This window comes from Bufo gargarizans, chromosome 3, assembly GCF_014858855.1.
Source record: "Bufo gargarizans isolate SCDJY-AF-19 chromosome 3, ASM1485885v1, whole genome shotgun sequence".
Lineage (NCBI taxonomy): Eukaryota > Metazoa > Chordata > Amphibia > Anura > Bufonidae > Bufo > Bufo gargarizans.
The window spans coordinates 364,165,420-364,183,167 of NC_058082.1; positions in this window are offsets into that span (position 1 = coordinate 364,165,420).

A 17,748-nucleotide genomic window follows, 5' to 3' on the forward strand; every position below is an offset into this window, starting at 1 on the left:
CCCAAGCTCAAGGCACCCAACCATATCCACATGCTCAAGTCAGAGATCTTCCCCTACCACTGCCACAGTCCCAGAATAATACCCCTCGTTTTCCCGTAGCCTGGAGGCAGCAGACATCACAATGAGTATGCCCGGGGAACAGTATCCCAGCATTCACTCTCATCACAAACCACTATAAGGATTGTGGATTCTGGTGCTACTAGTAGTACTATATGTGAGGATTATTATAGTGGTCCAAGAGAGGATGCTGAGCCCTCTGTGGGAATTAATGGGATACTGACCAGATCTTATAAAACTCCTCCCCTCTCAATCCAACATCCATACAAGCACCAGTCAATGTTCACACACAGTTTTAGGATCATTCCAAATTGTCTTGTGAATTTATTAGGGAGAGATTTGTTCTGTTAAAGTTGCAGTTGGGGATTAGCAAGACGGGACACCTACATGTCACATCCTCAGTTATGCCCATTCATGTACCAAAGGATAATTGTTTTTTATATTTGGAATGCCAACCTCAGGATCCGATACTTGATCCGGTTCCTCCTGAGGTTTGGGCAAATTCTGACCAAAATGTTGGCCTTATCTCTTGTACACCATATAAGGCAATGCGCTGCACCTGTTTACATTAAACAATACCCCCTTTCACCAGAAAAAGAAAAGGGGATTGAGTTTATGTTGATGGAATTCCTAGAGGCAGGGGTTAATGAGGAAATTATCTCCCCCTATAATACACCTATCAACCTAGTGAGAAAGGCAAATAATACCTTTTGGTTTGTCCAGGATCTTAGAGCGGTAAATGCACAGATCATACCCATAGCCCCTGTGGTTCCAGACGTACCATCTCTGCTATCAGCTATTCCTGCCCATGCAGTTTTTCTCTGTTATTGATTTAAAGAATGCATTTTTTTCTGTCCCAGTTGACAAGGAGACACGGCCACTTTTTGCTTTCATATTTAAATTTCGCTAGTATACTTGGTGTAGAATGCTTCAGGGGTATGTAGACTCCCCAGTAGTCTACTCCATTGTCCTCCAAGTTACACTGCGCCCTTGGACTGCCCCTCATGGTTCTGTCCTTCTACAATATGTGGACGATCTCCTCATATGTAGTCCCACTCGGGAGACCTGCCAGGCAGACTGTGTTAGTTTATTGCTGTGGTTATGTGAATGTGGTCACAAAGTTTCTAGGAAGAAATTACAATGGTGTATGGAAAGTGTTGAGTATTTGGGCTTTGTTCTCAGTAAAGGTGAGAGGAAAATCAGCCATGCCAGAATTACCTCCGTACTGGGTCTGCCCCGCCACAAACCAAGAAAGACATGTTGACATTTCTTGGCATGATTGGTTACTGCCGCCAATGGATTGCTGATTGTTCCTACTATGATAATATTCTGAGACAAGCCACTAATACTGAGATGCCTTACTTCATTAAATGGTCTGATGAAATGTTACAAGCTTTTAGTCATTTGAAATGTGCAATGGTTTCAAGTCCTGGTTTGGGCCTACCCGACTATGGCGTGATCTTTCACTTATTTGCCAGGTAAAATTGTAAAACCATAGCAGGAGTCCTGGCGCAAGATCATGGAGGCAAATTCCGCCCTGTTGCTTTTTTCTGAAAAGTAATTCCCGTACAGGTTCAGGGCATGCCTGCGTGTCTCAGGAGTTTGGCAGCCTGTGCTTTGGTCGCCGAGATGGCCACGCCTATCACCCTAGGTCATCCCACCACTCTGCATACCTCACACAATGTTCAGGCCCTATTGAGGAACATACATACACAACATATGTCAGCACAAAGACTGAGTGGATATGAAGTTTTGTTGCTATCTAATCCTCAGCTTCATATCAAATACTCAGCACCCACATTCGGTCCAATGGCTATACTGAATGCCCTACTTGGCTACAAGGGAGAGCAGAATGATTTGCCTCCTCCCCATGCATGTACTGAACTTATACATGAACATACCTCATATAGGCCTGACTTACAGTCCACACCCATTGAAGGAGCACCTGATATTTTTGTGGATGGCTCCTGTTCCCGTCCTAATTGCAACACTTATCAAGCAGGATACGCTGTGGTTCAACTCCCTGATGTTATACTGGAATCGAATCCTATACCTATTCAGTCAGCCCAAGCAGCTGAACTGATTGCCCTCACTAGAGCTTGTTGTCTTTTTGAGGGGAGAGATGTAAATGTATACACCGATTCAAAGTATGCCTTTGGGGTTGTACATGATCATGGGGTAATCTGGCAGCGGAGAGGCTTCATAGCTGCAGATGGGAGACAAATCTCACATTCCACCCTAGTACATGATCTCCTGGCCGCCATCCAATTACCAAGCAAAGTTGCTATTATCCACTGTAAGGCACATAATGGTCTCCAAACACACATAGCTAAAGGGAATGCCCTAGCTGATCAGGCAGCAAAAGAGGCTGCTATTAGAACGGCAGCAACAGTTCAAATGCCCTCCCTAGTTCCAGTCATTACCCTTACTGACAATCCATTGCTCAGCCTCCAGGATTTGGCTCCCAGTAGTGACAAAATAGAATGGCAGTCGGTAGGTGCAGTACAAGACCCGAATACGGGTCTTATCTGCAAAGAGGGGAAACATGTATCCCAGTTGCAAGCGCCCTGATTTTAATTGCACAATATAATGGTCTTGGCCATAGGGGGCACAGGCAACCACTGACCTCATTCAGAGAGATTTTTTTATACCAGATCTTAGATCAAAGGTGCAATCTTATGTTTCATGGTGTATTATATGTCTCAGAAACAATCCAAATAATTCAAAGAAGGCCCAACACTAGCATCTGAATTACCCGACTTCACCATTTACTTACTTACAAATTGACTTCACACATATCCCAAAGACAGGAAGAAAGCAGGAGTATGCCCTTGTAATTGTGGATACAGACGTGGACAAAATTGTTGGTACCCTTTGGTCAATGAAAGAAAAAGTCACAATGGTCACAGAAATAACTTTAATCTGACAAAAGTAATAATAAATTAAAATTCTATAAATGTTAACCAATGAAAGTCAGACATTGTTTTTCAACCATGCTTCAACAGAATTATGTAAAAAAATAAACTCATGAAACAGGCATGGACAAAAATGATGGTACCCCTAACTTAATATTTTGTTGCGCAACCTTTTGAGGCAATCACTGCAATCAAACGCTTCCTGTAACTGTCAATGAGACATCTGCACCTCTCAGCAGGTATTTTGGCCCACTCCTCATGAGCAAACTGCTCCAGTTGTGTCCGGTTTGAAGGGTGCCTTTTCCAGACTGCATGTTTCAGCTCCTTCCAAAGATGCTCAATAGGATTGAGGTCAGGGCTCATAGAAGGCCACTTTAGAATAGTCCAATTTTTTCCTCTTAGCCATTCTTGGGTGTTTTTAGCGGTGTGTTTTGGGTCATTGTCCTGTTGCAAGACCCATGACCTGCGACTGAGACCAAGCTTTCTGACACTGGCTAGTACATTTCTCTCTAGAATTCCTTGATAGTCTTGAGATTTCATTGTACCCTGCACAGATTCAAGACACCCTGTGCCAGACGCAGCAAAGCAGCCCCAGAACATAACAGAGCCTCCTCCATGTTTCACAGTAGGGACAGTGTTCTTTTCTTGATATGCTTCATTTTTTCGTCTGTGAACATACAGCTGATGTGCCTTGGCAAAAACTTCGATTTTTGTCTCATCTGTCCACAGGACATTCTCCCAGAAGCTTTGTGGCTTGTCAACATGTAGTTTGGCATATTCCAGTCTTGCTTTTTTATGATTCGTTTTCAACAATGGTGTCCTCCTTGGTCGTCTCCCATGTAGTCCACTTTGGCTCAAACAACGACGGATGGTGCGATCTGACACTGATGTTCCTTGAGCATGAAGTTCACCTTGAATCTCTTTAGAAGTCTTTCTAGGCTCTTTTGTTACCATTCGGATTATCCGTCTCTTAGATTTGTCATCAATTTTCCTCCTGCGGCCACGTCCAGGGAGGTTGGCTACAGTCCCATGGATCTTAAACTTATGAATAATATGTGCAACTGTACTCACAGGAACATCTAGTTGCTTGGAGATGGTCTTATAGCCTTTACCTTTAACATGCTTGTCTATAATTTTCTTTCTGATCTCTTGAGACAGCTCTTTCCTTTGCTTCCTCTGGTCCATGTCGAGTGTGGTACACACCATATCACCAAACAACACAGTGATTACCTGGAGCCATATATATAGGCCCAATGGCTGATTACAAGGTTGTAGACACCTGTGATGCTAATTAGTGGACACACCTTGAATTAACATGTCCCTTTGGTCACATTATGTTCTGTGTTTTCTAGGGGTACCATCATTTTTGTCCATGCCTGTTTCATGAGTTTATTTTTTTACATAATTCTGTTGAAGCATGGTTGAAAAACAATGTCTGACTTTCATTGGTTAACATTTATAGAATTTTAATTTATTATTACTTTTGTCAGATTAAAGTTATTTCTGTGACCATTGTGACTTTTTCTTTCATTGACCAAAGGGTACCAACAATTTTGTCCACGTCTGTATGTTCTCTAGATTGCCGGAGGTCTTTCCTACCACCAATGAAACCACACAAATTGTGGTAAAAATTTTGTTACAAGAGATCATCCCCAGATGGGGGTGTCCTGTTCAAATTGACACAGATAATGGCCCAGCTTTTGCATCAGGGGTATGTAAGGAGCTTTCCAAAGCCCTTAGGATTGACTGGAAGTTTCATCTTCCTTATCACCCGCAGAGTTCAGGGGTAGTAGAAAGAATGAATAGAACAATTAAAGCGAAAATAAGGAAAATTACTGGAGGCACATTCATTAATTCGAAAAAGTTCTTGCCTATATCCTTAGCAGAAATTAGGATGCAGCCTAATAAGAATACTGGTTTCTCACCATTTGAGGTCCTAATGGGAAGACCCTTCCCCACTCATTGGGGCCCTGTGATAGAAAAAGCGGATCTAGAAGTAGTACAGGCAGAATATGTGAGGAAACTTGTAGAAACTTTAAATCAAATTGAACGAGATGTTGCTCGTGCCTCTCCTTTCTCTCCACAGGAACCTACGCATCCTTTCCGAACAGGAGACGTGGTGATAGTCCAGTGCCTGGCTAAAGGACGAAAACAGACTGAGTTCCCATTTGGACCACCCACCCGAGTGGTAGTAGTCACCAGAACAGCGATTCTCACAGAAGAGGCTCCAATCTGGATTCACGCTAGCAGAGTGAAAAGGGTCCCTGAGGCTTCTTCTCCGGTGACAGACAAAGACAAAGTGGGTGAAGCAGGTGTGAATTCACTGAACAAAGAGGGGAGCTCAGAAGAAGTTTCCCTGAAAAGTGCCTTGCCACAGGCTGAAGATGATGACCCCAAAATATTCTGGGAGATTTGTTTGTCTGCTGATAATTATTAATCTTTGTGTTTTCTTGCCAGTCTGGCTTATTACTACATGTATTTATCACCCAGAGGAGATGAGTTTCTTCTGCGGTGCATCAAATAGTCAGTAAATAAAAGATCCCTTTGCTTCCGTCCCCTTTTATTCTGAACAGAATAGTATAGTCAGGATGGAAAATGCCCTAAATGTTAGTTCATTGTGCCTTAAAGACTTACAGAACCCACGGGATCTTATACAAACATGTGTTATTGCTGTGCCTACACCCGATGAATCCCTCCTTGAAGTCTGGTCAAAGGCTAACAATACACAATCTTTTATTCCCTTGTATGACTTATGTGGGGAGTGTCAGAAATTAGGAAATAGCAGGGATAATATTAGAATAAATACTATTAATGTGACTGCAGCAGAGACTTGTTTTACCTTTTCCCAGGATATGACTTTATATTGTGATGGTAGAGACATAAAAAGTGGACTACCTAAGAATAGTGTATATGATTATATTGACTACACCTGTAAAAAGAATAGTAGACTTGCTAGCTCCCTGAATGGTAATAAGACCATTGCGACTCCCAGTTTTATCTATAATATAATGCTCCCTAAGGGATGGTTTTTGTCTTGTGGTAACAGCACTTACAATTACATTCCTGCTAATGTTATTGGAGGTCCCTGTGCGTTATCCAGGCTGACTTGGACCCTTCCCAGTCAACCCCCTATCAGGAGAGCACACAGATCAGTTACCAAGACTTTATCAGAAGACTGTGACTCTACTTTACCCCTTCTCATTAGGAGTGCCTGGACTGGCTATATATAATACTTGTACTATAAATTCTATTGCATGTGACTTAGCTAAATCTCTAAATCATACCTCTATTGCCTTAGCAGATATGCTTTTAGATATACAAGGCATAAGAGGAGCAGTTCTAGAAACTAGATTTGCTGTGGATTATTTGTTACTTAAACAATGTCAAGATTTTAAAGGAAGGTGTTGTTTTAATTTATCTGACCATTCCAGATCAATCCAGTCCCATATTCAAGGGTTACATGAAATTGCTAATAATATCAAGAAAGATGTTGATTCATCCTCTTGGTGGGACTGGTTATTGAGCTGGCTGCCGGATTTGAGTTGGTTGAGAACATTATTTATCAGTATTATAATTATAATTGCTTCCTTGATTATTATATGTTGTTGTATTCAATGTATCCCTTCCCTCATACAGATGTTTTGCGCAATGTGTCCAAAACCCACAGACCCTGGACAATCATATGCTACTTACCTCTCTATGAGAGAAAGAAGATAAGTCATATTCATGACTTAAGAGGGGATTGAAGGGTTAAATAGAATAAGCTATATGACCTGTATGCGGGACAGGATGCTGGGTGACATCATGCTAGACTCATCATGCCATAGGGAATGGAGTCTGCCCAGCAACAGTGAATATATGAATCATATCTGTTTCCAATATGTGTGGAAGAATGTCTATAAAGGTGCTGAATTCCGAGAATTAAAGCAGAACGGTTTCAGAAACATGCCTGTGTGTATCTTATTGAGACCAGTTCTCCGGGTGCCTGTCTGTGACAAACAAAGGAAGAACCAGGGTGCATTAAGAAGCAGATTTCTTTCAATTCTTTAGTTTGCAGAAACACCCCATATGTGGCGTAAACTACTGTATGGGCACACGGTAGGGCATAGAGGGAAAGGTGCGCTGTGTGGTTTTTGGAAGGCAGATTTTGCTGGACTAGTTAATTTACACCATGTCCTATTTGAAGTCCCCCTGATGCCCCCCTAGAGTAGAAACTCCATAAAAGTGACCCCATTTTGGAAACTACGGGGTAAGGTGGCAGTTTTGTTGGGACTATTTTTAGGCTACATATGATTTTTTGTTGCTCTATATTACATTTTTGTGAGGCAAGGTTACCAAAAATAGACATTCTGAAATTTCATCTCCTTTTGCCATAAACTGTTGAGGAACACCTAAAGGGTTAATAAAGTTAGTAAAATCAGTTTTGAATACCTTGAGGGGTGTAGTTTCTTAGATGGGGTCGCTTTTATGGAGTTTCTACTCTATGGGTGCATCAGGGGGCTTCAAATGGGCCATGGTGCCCCCAAAAAAGGCCATCAAAATCTGCCTTCCAGAAACCATACGGCGTTCCTTTCCTTCGGCGCCCTGCCGTTTGGTCATACAGCAGTTTACGACCACATATGGGGTGTTTCTGTAAACTGCAAAATCAGGGTAATAAATATTAAGTTTTGTTTGGCTGTTAACCCTTGCTTTGTTACTGGAAAAAAACTGATTCAAATGGAAAATTTGCCCAAAAATAACTGTTTTGGCACCGTTTTTAATTTATTTTTTTGACCCTGTTTATCTGAGGGGTTAGGTCATGAGGCAATTTTTATAGAGCAGATTCTTACGGACGCGGCAATACCTAATAGGTCTACTTTTTTAAAATGTATTTATGTTTTACACTATATTATCCTTTTATAAACAAAAAAAACATTTTAGTATCTCTATAGTCTAAGAGTCTGTTTTTTAAGTTTTTAGCCGATTATCCTAGGTAGGGGCTCATTTTTTGCGAGATGAGAGGACGGTTTTTAATAGCACTATTTTGGGGGGCATATGACTTTTTAATTGCTTGCTATTACAATTCTTGTGATGTAAGGTGACAAAAAAAAAATACATTTTTTTGCACCGTTTTTATTTTATTTTTTTGACCGTGTTCATCTGAGGGGTTAGGTCATGGGTTATTTTTATAGAGCAGATTCCTACGGACGTGGTGATACCTAGTATGTCTACTATTTTTATTTATTTTAGTATTACCAAATGACATTTTTGAAAAAACATTATTTTTTTGTTTTAGTGTCTCAAGTCTGAGAACCATAGTTTTTTTTCCGATTGTCAGTGGCTAAATGGAATTAAAATTGGGGAAGGGGATTATAAATTTAGTACTTCATGGAAGTGTGCTACTCCCTGAAGCAACCGTCAATGTAGAGGCGCAGAAGATCGGGGCATGTGTCACACTGAGTGGTGGTGTCCTTTCATATATCCTGTGACACACTCTGCACTTTTTTTGGGGTCCGTCCCATCTTTCCAGTATGGTGGACCACACCTGGAAAGTGTTGGCTAGGGACGATCCGGGCGCCTCCAGTTCCCGAGGTATTCCGGCCTGCTCTTTCCTGGTCAGAAAAGATCAGGGCCTTGAGGACTGCCTCATAGAACTGGAGGAATTTCCCTGTGTTGCCAGTGCTCTGGGACAGCACAAAAGAGTTGTACAAGGCAACCTGTACCAAGTAGACCGCAACTTTTTTGTACCATGCCTGGGTTTTGCGCATGGCATTATATGGCTTGAGGACTTGATCAGAGAGATCAACTCCTCCCATATACCCTGAGGTACTCTCACAAAGTTTGTACAGCTTCACGCCATACCTCACCCGCTTAGAGGGAACATACTGGCGGAAAATGAGTCTCCCCATGAAAGCAATGAGAGACTCATCAACCGCGACCTCCCTTCCAGGTATATAGGCCTCCAAAAATTTGGCCCCAAAGTGATCGATGACTGGCCTGATTTTGTACAGGCAATCATAGGCAGGATCACCTTGATGGGGGGGGACATGCTGCATTATCTGCATAATGCAGGAATTTACGGATGGCCACAAACCGGGTACGTTTCATGGCCGTACTGTAAAGTTGGGTTTGGTAGAGGACGTCCCCACTCCAGTAATGCCTGACACTGGGCTTTTTGAATAGGCCCATGTGCAGCACGAGACCCCAAAATGTCCTCATCTCGGCTGCACTGATCGAAGTCCAGCCACCGGCCCTAGACAAAAAGGACACCGGGTGTTGAGCAGTTAACTATTGGGGGAACACGTTCGTTTGCTACACCATCAGATTTACAAAGTGGTCACTGAAAAAAAGACTAAAATAGTCATATTCAGTGAAGCCCACTGTGGGAATCTGGAATCCTGCTTGGCCAACAAAATCAGGAATCGCGGGCTCAAAATGCTCTGGGGTACACCATGCAGGTTCACCAGTAGGGGGCTCCGCTGGACTTAACTGGTGGGCCGGAAAATTTGTACGAGCCCCAGAGCTTCTCGTACTAGTGTGGGCCACACGGTCCCTAGCATGGCGATCCCCTTGTTACGCCTGGTGGCGTCTCCGCCGCCTTGGGGGCTCATCATCATCGCTAGATAATGAGGAGGACACGGATGACAAAAGGAAAGTGGGGTCATCCTCGTCCTCACTGGGACTCTCAGAGTTGGAGGCAAGCTGGGCGTATGACTCCTCGACCAAGAACATCCGGCAGGCCATAGGGTAGTGTGTGTGTGCGTGGAAATCTTTATTTAGTGTGCGTGGGGGCATGGGTGTTCGCGGACTTATCCCTAAAACTAACAGAAAAAAACGAAATTAAAAAAAGGCCCAAACTCGCTGATCAGCCATCCGAAGTTGATCAGCGGTGGGGTGTGCGTTGCGCTAACAGTGGCCTTGACGCTAAGAGTGCCGGCCACAATCGGCATATGCAAAAAAAAAATGCTTGCGCCCCAAAAAATATGTGGGGGGGAGGGGCAGGAGGGCAAGCTGCAGTACCCCTGGGGGGTCTAGGGTCACACAGCTGTGGTGTGGACCCCAGACGTCCGATTAGGGTGATGCAACAGTTGAAACATTTTTTTCAACTAAACTTTCCCTGAATATCCCTGCCTAACCTAACCTGTCCCTAACCTTTCCCTAAATACCTTTTAGTGCCAGATGGCACTGTGGAGGGTCAGAAGGGAGAGCTGGGGGTGCTGGCTAAGGAGATCTGATGCAATAATTTAAACCGCCTGCCCCTGCAGCCAATCAGAAGCAATCCTGAGAGGTGATATCACCATCACCTCTCAAGTCGCAGGATGATGATTGGTGGTGTATTATCACACCACTGATCACCATCCTGTTCAGGGTTATTGGGTCCCCAGAGACCAGAATAACCCGCAAACGCAGCAAACCGCAGGTCTGAATTGACCTGCGGATTGCTGCGATCGCCAACACGGAGGGGGGGGGGGGTCACAGGACCCCCCCCCGCACATTGTCCCAGGGTGCCTGCTCAGTGATTTGAGTAGGCACCTTGTTCCGATCACCGCCCGCCGTGCGGCGGTGATCAGAAATACACAGGACGTACAGGTACGCCCTGTGTCCTTAAGAGGTTAAAGAGAAGATTTTTGCTGTGTTCATATTGTACCCAGTTAACCACTTCAGCCCCGCTAGCTGAAACCCCCTTCATGACCAGAGCACTTTTTACACTTCGGCACTACACTCCTTTCACCGTTTATCGCTCGGTCATGCAACTTACCACCCAAATGAATTTTACATCCTTTTCTTCTCACTAATAGAGCTTTCATTGGGTGGTATTTTATTGCTGCTGACATTTTTACTTATTAATTAATGTTATTAATTAATGTTATTAATCAAAATGTAACGATTTTTTTGCAAAAAATGAAATTTTTCACTTTCAGCTGTAAAATTTTGCAAAAAAAACGACATCCATATATAAATTTTTTGCCAAATTTATTGTTCTACATGTCTTTGATAAAAAAAAAATGTTTGGGCAAAAAAATAAAAATGGTTTGGGTAAAAGTTATAGCATTTACAAACTATGGTACAAAAATGTGAATTTCCGCTTTTTGAAACAGCTCTGACTTTCTGAGCACCTGTCATGTTTCCTGAGGTTCTACAATGCCCAAACAGTAGAAAACCCCCACAAATGACCCCATTTCGGAAAGTAGACACCCTAAGGTATTCGCTGATGGGCATAGTGAGTTCATAGAACTTTTTTTTTCTTGTCACAAGTTAGCGGAAAATGATGATGATTTTATTTTTTATTTTTTTCTTACAAAGTCTCATATTCCACTAACTTGCGACAAAAAATAAAAAATTCTAGGAACTCACCATGCCCCTCACAGAATACCTTGGGGTGTCTTCTTTCCAAAATGGGGTCACTTGTGGGGTAGTTATACTGCCCTGGCAATTTAGGGGCCCAAATGTGTGAGAAGAACTTTGCAATCAAAATGTGTAAAAAATGACCGGTGAAATCCGAAAGGTGCACTTTGGAATATGTGCCCCTTTGCCCACCTTGGCAGCAAAAAAGTGTCACACATCTGGTATCGCCGTACTCAGGAGAAGTTGGGGAATGTGTTTTGGGTTGTCATTTTACATATACCCATGCTGGGTGAGAGAAATATCTTGGCAAAAGACAACTTTTCCCATTTTTTTATACAAAGTTGGCATTTGACCAAGATATTTTTCTCACCCAGCATGGGTATATGTAAAATGACACCCCAAAACACATTCCCCAACTTCTCCTGAGTACGGCGATACCAGATGTGTCACACTTTTTTGCTGCCAAGGTGGGCAAAGGGGCACATATTCCAAAGTGCACCTTTTGGATTTTGCAGGCCATTTTTTACACATTTTGATTGCAAGGTACTTCTCACACATTTGGGCCCCTAAATTGCCAGGGCAGTATAACTACCCCACAAGTGACCCCATTTTGGAAAGAAGACACCCCAATGTATTCCGTGAGGGGCACTGCGAGTTCCTAGAATTTATTTATTTTTGTCGCAAGTTAGCGGAAAATGATGATTTTTTTTTTCTCTTTTTTCCTTACAAAGTCTCATATTCCACTAACTTGCGACAAAAAATTAAAAATTCTAGGAACTCGCCATGCCCCTCACGGAATACCTTGGGGTGTCTTCTTTCCAAAATGGGGTCACTTGTGGCGTAGTTATACTGCCCTGGCAATTTAGGGGCCCAAATGTGTGAGAAGTACTTTGCAATCAAAATGTGTAAAAAATGGCCTGCGAAATCCGAAAGGTGCACTTTGGAATATGTGCCCCTTTGCCCACCTTGGCTGCAAAAAAGTGTCACACATCTGGTATCGCCGTACTCAGGAGAAGTTGGGGAATGTGTTTTGGGGTGTCATTTTACATATACCCATGCTGGGTGAGAGAAATATCCTGGCAAAAGACAACTTTTTCAATTTTTTTATACAAATTTGGCATTTGATCAAGATGTTTATCTCACCCAGCATGGGTATATGTAAAATGACACCCCAAAACACATTCCCCAACTTCTCCTGAGTACGGCGATACCAGATGTGTGACACTTTTTTGCAGCCTAGATGCGCAAAGGTGCCCAAATTCCTTTTAGGAGGGCATTTTTAGACATTTGGATCCCAGGCTTCTTCTCACGCTTTAGGGCCCCTAAAAAGCCAGGGCAGTATAAATACCCCACATGTGACCCCACTTTGGAAAGAAGACACCCCAAGGTATCCAATGAGGGGCCTGTCAAGTTCATAGAATTTTTTTTTTTCGCATAAGTTAGCGGAAATTGATTATTTTTTTTTTTTTCTCACAAAGTCTCACTTTCCGCTAACTTAGGACAAAAATTTAAATCTTTCATGGACTCAATATGCCCCTCAGAAAATACCTTGGGGTGTCTTCTTTCCAAAATGGGGTCAGTTGTGGGGTGTTTGTACTGCCCTGGCATTTGAGGGTCTCCGCAATCATTACATGTATGGCCAGCATTAGGAGTTTCTGCTATTCTCCTTATATATACAGGTAATGAGATTTTTTTTTCGTTCAGCCTCTGGGCTGAAAGAAAAAAATGAACGGCACAGATTTCTTCATTCGCATCGATCAATGTGGATGAAAAAATCTCTGCCAAAAAAAAAAACATGGAGGGGAAAGGCGTCTGCCAGGACATAGGAGCTCCGCCGTACATCCATACCCACTTAGCTCGTATGCCCTGGCAAACCAGATTTCTCCATTCACATCAATCAATGTGGATGAATAAATCATTGCCGGGATTTTTTATTTTTTTTTTATATACAAAGTGTTTGCCAAAGCATAGGAACGCCGCCTCCTCCTCAGCTCGTATGCCTCGGCAAACATATCTGTTACTGCAGAGGAGAAAATCCCATCTTGCAGCGCCGCATACACCGACTTGCGTGTAATCTGACAGCAGCGCAATGCTTCTGTCAGAATGCACATCGGTGCTGCAGCTGGTCGATCGGTTGGTCCACCTGGAAGGTGTCCTATCTTTTTCCTCAGTTAGAATAGGCATTTTTGTAGAATGACATTTACAGAAGATCTTGAAAAGACTTTTCTTCAGTTTTCTTTGTTTAGTTGGATTACTTTAATCTCTCTGTATTGTTGAAACGGAGATGAAATAACCTTTTATTAAAAATGTTACAAAAAACCACATGCTTTCAAAGGGTGTCCTAATTTTTTCACATGACTGTATATAGGGGGCACATAAGATACCACAGTCAAAAATGGGGGGATCACTAATAATTTTCACCACTTAATCATACTACTGAAAAACACCTAAATAAGTATATATAAATAAGAGTACAAAATACGAGAGTATTGCGGTATGCAGGGATATCTTTTTATTGTACTATCTTAAAGGGGTTATCCCATCATAATGATCACTGTTAAATCTGTTAATGATTTGACAGTGATCATTTTTGTAAATATACTTTATTAACAAATCCCCACCGATTAGGATAAAATTCATACCCACTTACCTGATTGTTGTGACTCGGTCTCCCCTGGTTACGACCATTGTTCTTCTCCAAAAGCCGGAAGGTCGCGCTTGCCCAGAAGACGACTCCTTTTCTCCCGGCCGGTCCGCTCGCTGTTCTGAACGCGCACGCTGCCGCGCATGCGCGACAGTGACTTCTTCCCAACCAGAATAGTACAGAGCTGCGAACGCGCACGCCGGCTCTGTAGGAATAAGTCACCATTGCTCATGCGCGGCGGCGTGCACATTCAGTCCAGCGCGCGGCACGGCCGGGAGAAGACTTCAATCAAGATGAAGCCCGCCCCCAGCCAGAATCCAGGAAGTGAACGCGCGGTGGCAGCAGGTAAGTATGAAAACGCTTAGTGGGATAACCCCTTTAATACTTAAAAGACGAGCTTTCAAGAGTTTTCCTTTCTTCCTTGGTATTGCTTCAGACCTGAGAAAGAGAGAAACACTCTCCAAAACTTTTCTTTAGCGTTTAAAGCAGTTTCAGCACTATAATAAAATAGTTTACTTACAAAAGAAGCTGTTCAGTCGTCTGCTGTGCCGTCCTCTGCTTGCTTCCGCGGATCTTCCCCTGCTTTCAGTCTTTCCTCAGTGCGCCGGTGCACTGTTATGGGGGATCTGTGGATGACACACTTATGGGGGATCTGTGGATGACACACTTATGGGGGAACTGTGGATGACACACTTATGGGGGCATCTGTGGATGACACACTTATGGGGGTACCTGTGGATGACACACTGTTATGGGGGACCTGTGGATTACATATGACTTAGGAGGGCTATCAGTGGATATTATACATGGGGTAATATAACCAAAGAGTATCAGGGTAAATTATACATGGGGTAATATAACTGAGGAGGGCTATCAAGGACATTATACAGGGGTAATATGTTATATTACCCCTGTATAATGTCCCCTAATAGCCCTCCTCAGTTATGTTACCCCTGTGTAATAATGTCCCCTGATACCCCTTAGTTTTATTACCCTGTATAATAATGTACACTGATACCCCTTAGTCATTTTACCCTGCCCTGTATAATTTAACCTGATACCCCTCAGTTATATTATATAACTGAAGGGTATCAGGTTACATTATACAGGGGTAATATAACTGATGAGGGCTATCAGGGACATAATACAGGGGTGAGGGGTAAGATAAGTTATATTACCCCTGTATAATGTCTGATAGTAGCCTAGCCCTCCTCAGTTATATTACCCCTCATGTACTCTGATACCCCTCAGATATATTATATAACTAAGGGGTATCAGGGTAATACAGGGGACAACAGAGGAGGCGTAGCACTGTGGGACAGGGGGTTACAAAGGTACATACTTCTTTTTTTATAAGCCCTCAGCCCTCACCAACTTGCAGGCGCGCTAGGTACACACAGATGCAGCGTGACGTGACGTTACGTCACGTCATGTCAACTCAGCCTGCGCCGCACATCACGCACTGTACGGCTCCCTCTCTGCCTCCGCTGGGTCCAGGACTCCACCCCCTATGTGAATACTAGCCACCGCCCGCTACCCGCCCACAGCCAGGTATTGTAAATTAATTTGCAGCGCGGCGGGCGGCAGCAGCACAACAGACAGGGGAATCAGCGGCGGGCAGTGAGCACGGAGGTGACTATTAGGGTGTACCCAGGCACACCCCATGCGCACGCCTATGGCAGGGGCGTAACTATAGTGGAAGCAGGCGAAGCAGCTGCTTTTGGGCCCTGACCCAGAAGGGGCCCATCCAGGAACAGGAGGACTAAAATATTTTGTCAGGGCCCCCTCAACAGTATTACACAATGTAATTATATACAGTGACAGCATAGACAGTGTAGAAAACTGATGGAACAGCTGCCAGGCCTGGTCTGAGAGGGCGATCTTTACTAGCCACAGGAATGGGGGCGGCATGAAAGGAAGCGGTTGCGAAAAAATTACTGGGGGAGGGGGGGGGGCCCATTCAAAAATTTGCTGTGAGGCCCAGTCAGCTACGCCACTGCATGTGAAGGCAGAGCCTGTGGACTGTCAGTGATGGGATTTAGACACTGGGTGAGAAGTAGATTCATGTCTGGGTGTATAAAGATAGACACAAGAGTTATAGATGGAGTAGCTGCTGCAGACAGAGCAGTGGGGGGGGGGGGTCCAGCCTGCAACTCATCACTGTGCAGTGCAGCCAGGCTTGTGAATCAATAAAGTTATGTATTCAACAAAACAAGAAGGGGAGAAAGTAATCAGATCTGCCAGGATAATGTGATGTCTTCCAGGGGGGAAGGAAAGCTCAGACATGAAAAACAGGTATTGGGGGCATATGTATGGATGGTGAGGGGTGTTAGGAGTGCATAATAAAATTTTGATTTTGGGACCGGACAACCTCTTTGAGGCCACCCTAGCTTCCACACTCATGGAATCTATGCAACAAATTCAAGCAGTGGTTGCCATACATACCACAGACTAGATGAGCTGGAACACCGGGTGAGTCTGCTGGAGAATGACTCCTCAAACTCCATGACCAAAATTACTGAACTACTTAAAGGGAGTCTGTCACCACATTTGAGCATATTGGACTGATCAAATAGCGTTATATGTGCCACCGAGAACTTAAAAACGGTACCTTTGTTGTATTTAATGGAGTTTTCTTTCAGCCAAAAATGAACTTTTAAGATTCTGTAAATGCGCCCTCTCAAGTGCCCAGGGCGGCGTCTCAATCGTCCGAGCCCCAGGCAGCACCTCCTCAACGGCTCATAACCCCGCCCTCCGTGTGCCCCTGCCCGCCTGTTTACTCTCCTCCTCTATCCTTTTCCACTGCGCCCGCTACGAATTTGACCACGCAGCCGCAGTGGGATGAGATTTCTATCCCCCGACTAACATCTGAACAATTACATCTATAAAATGACCCTATTACATCAACCGAAGTTGATGATGTAATTAAATCCCTAAAAGTCAGGAAAGCTCCGGATAAGGCTTTGAAGGACAGGGTGAGGGATACATTGGGAGCTGGGATCCGAAGGACTACCAGCTTCTGCATCTTTGACATATATTTAATTGTTATTAAAACCAGGTAAAGATCCCACACAGCCGGGTTCTTACAGACCTACAGTATATCATTAATAAATGTTAATGCAAAGCTCTTGTCCAAAATTATGGCGGATCGATTAGCTATCATCTTACCCTCTATTATAGCCCCCAAAAGGTGGGATTTAACCAGGGAAGGGCAGCAGTGACAAACATTAGAACAGTCTTTGCTATGATGTATCACATTCACCACAGGCCCACTGGACAGGGGAATCCGACATTGTTCACACTAGATGCTGATGTAAGTTGGGTCTGGCTGGACTTGGTCCTGGACAGGATTGGATTCAGGGCTCATTTAGAGTACTACTCACACATATGTATCACCAACCACAGGCTAGGATTTCCACTACAGGTTACCTATCCTCTACTTTTCAGTTGTTCAAAGGAACAAGACAAGGATGCCCATATTCCCATTTTATTCAATTTAGCAATGGAACCCCTATCACGATATATTTCATCATCTTCACTTTTCAAATGAATTAAAGTAGGTAACACTGAGATTAAAATTTCTTTATTTGCAGATGACATCATGTCACGTTTGAATAACCCTACAGACAGCATTCCCAAGATATTAAGCTCTTTGAAGGAGTTTGGAACTTACTCTGGATGAAAACATAATGTATCTAAATGTGAGCTCTTGGGGCTGGGAAAAAGAGGATCCCTTCAACACCCATTCCTGACAAAGACATTCATAGCAGTTAGTCAGATCAGCATAAGATATTTAGGGATCAAGAT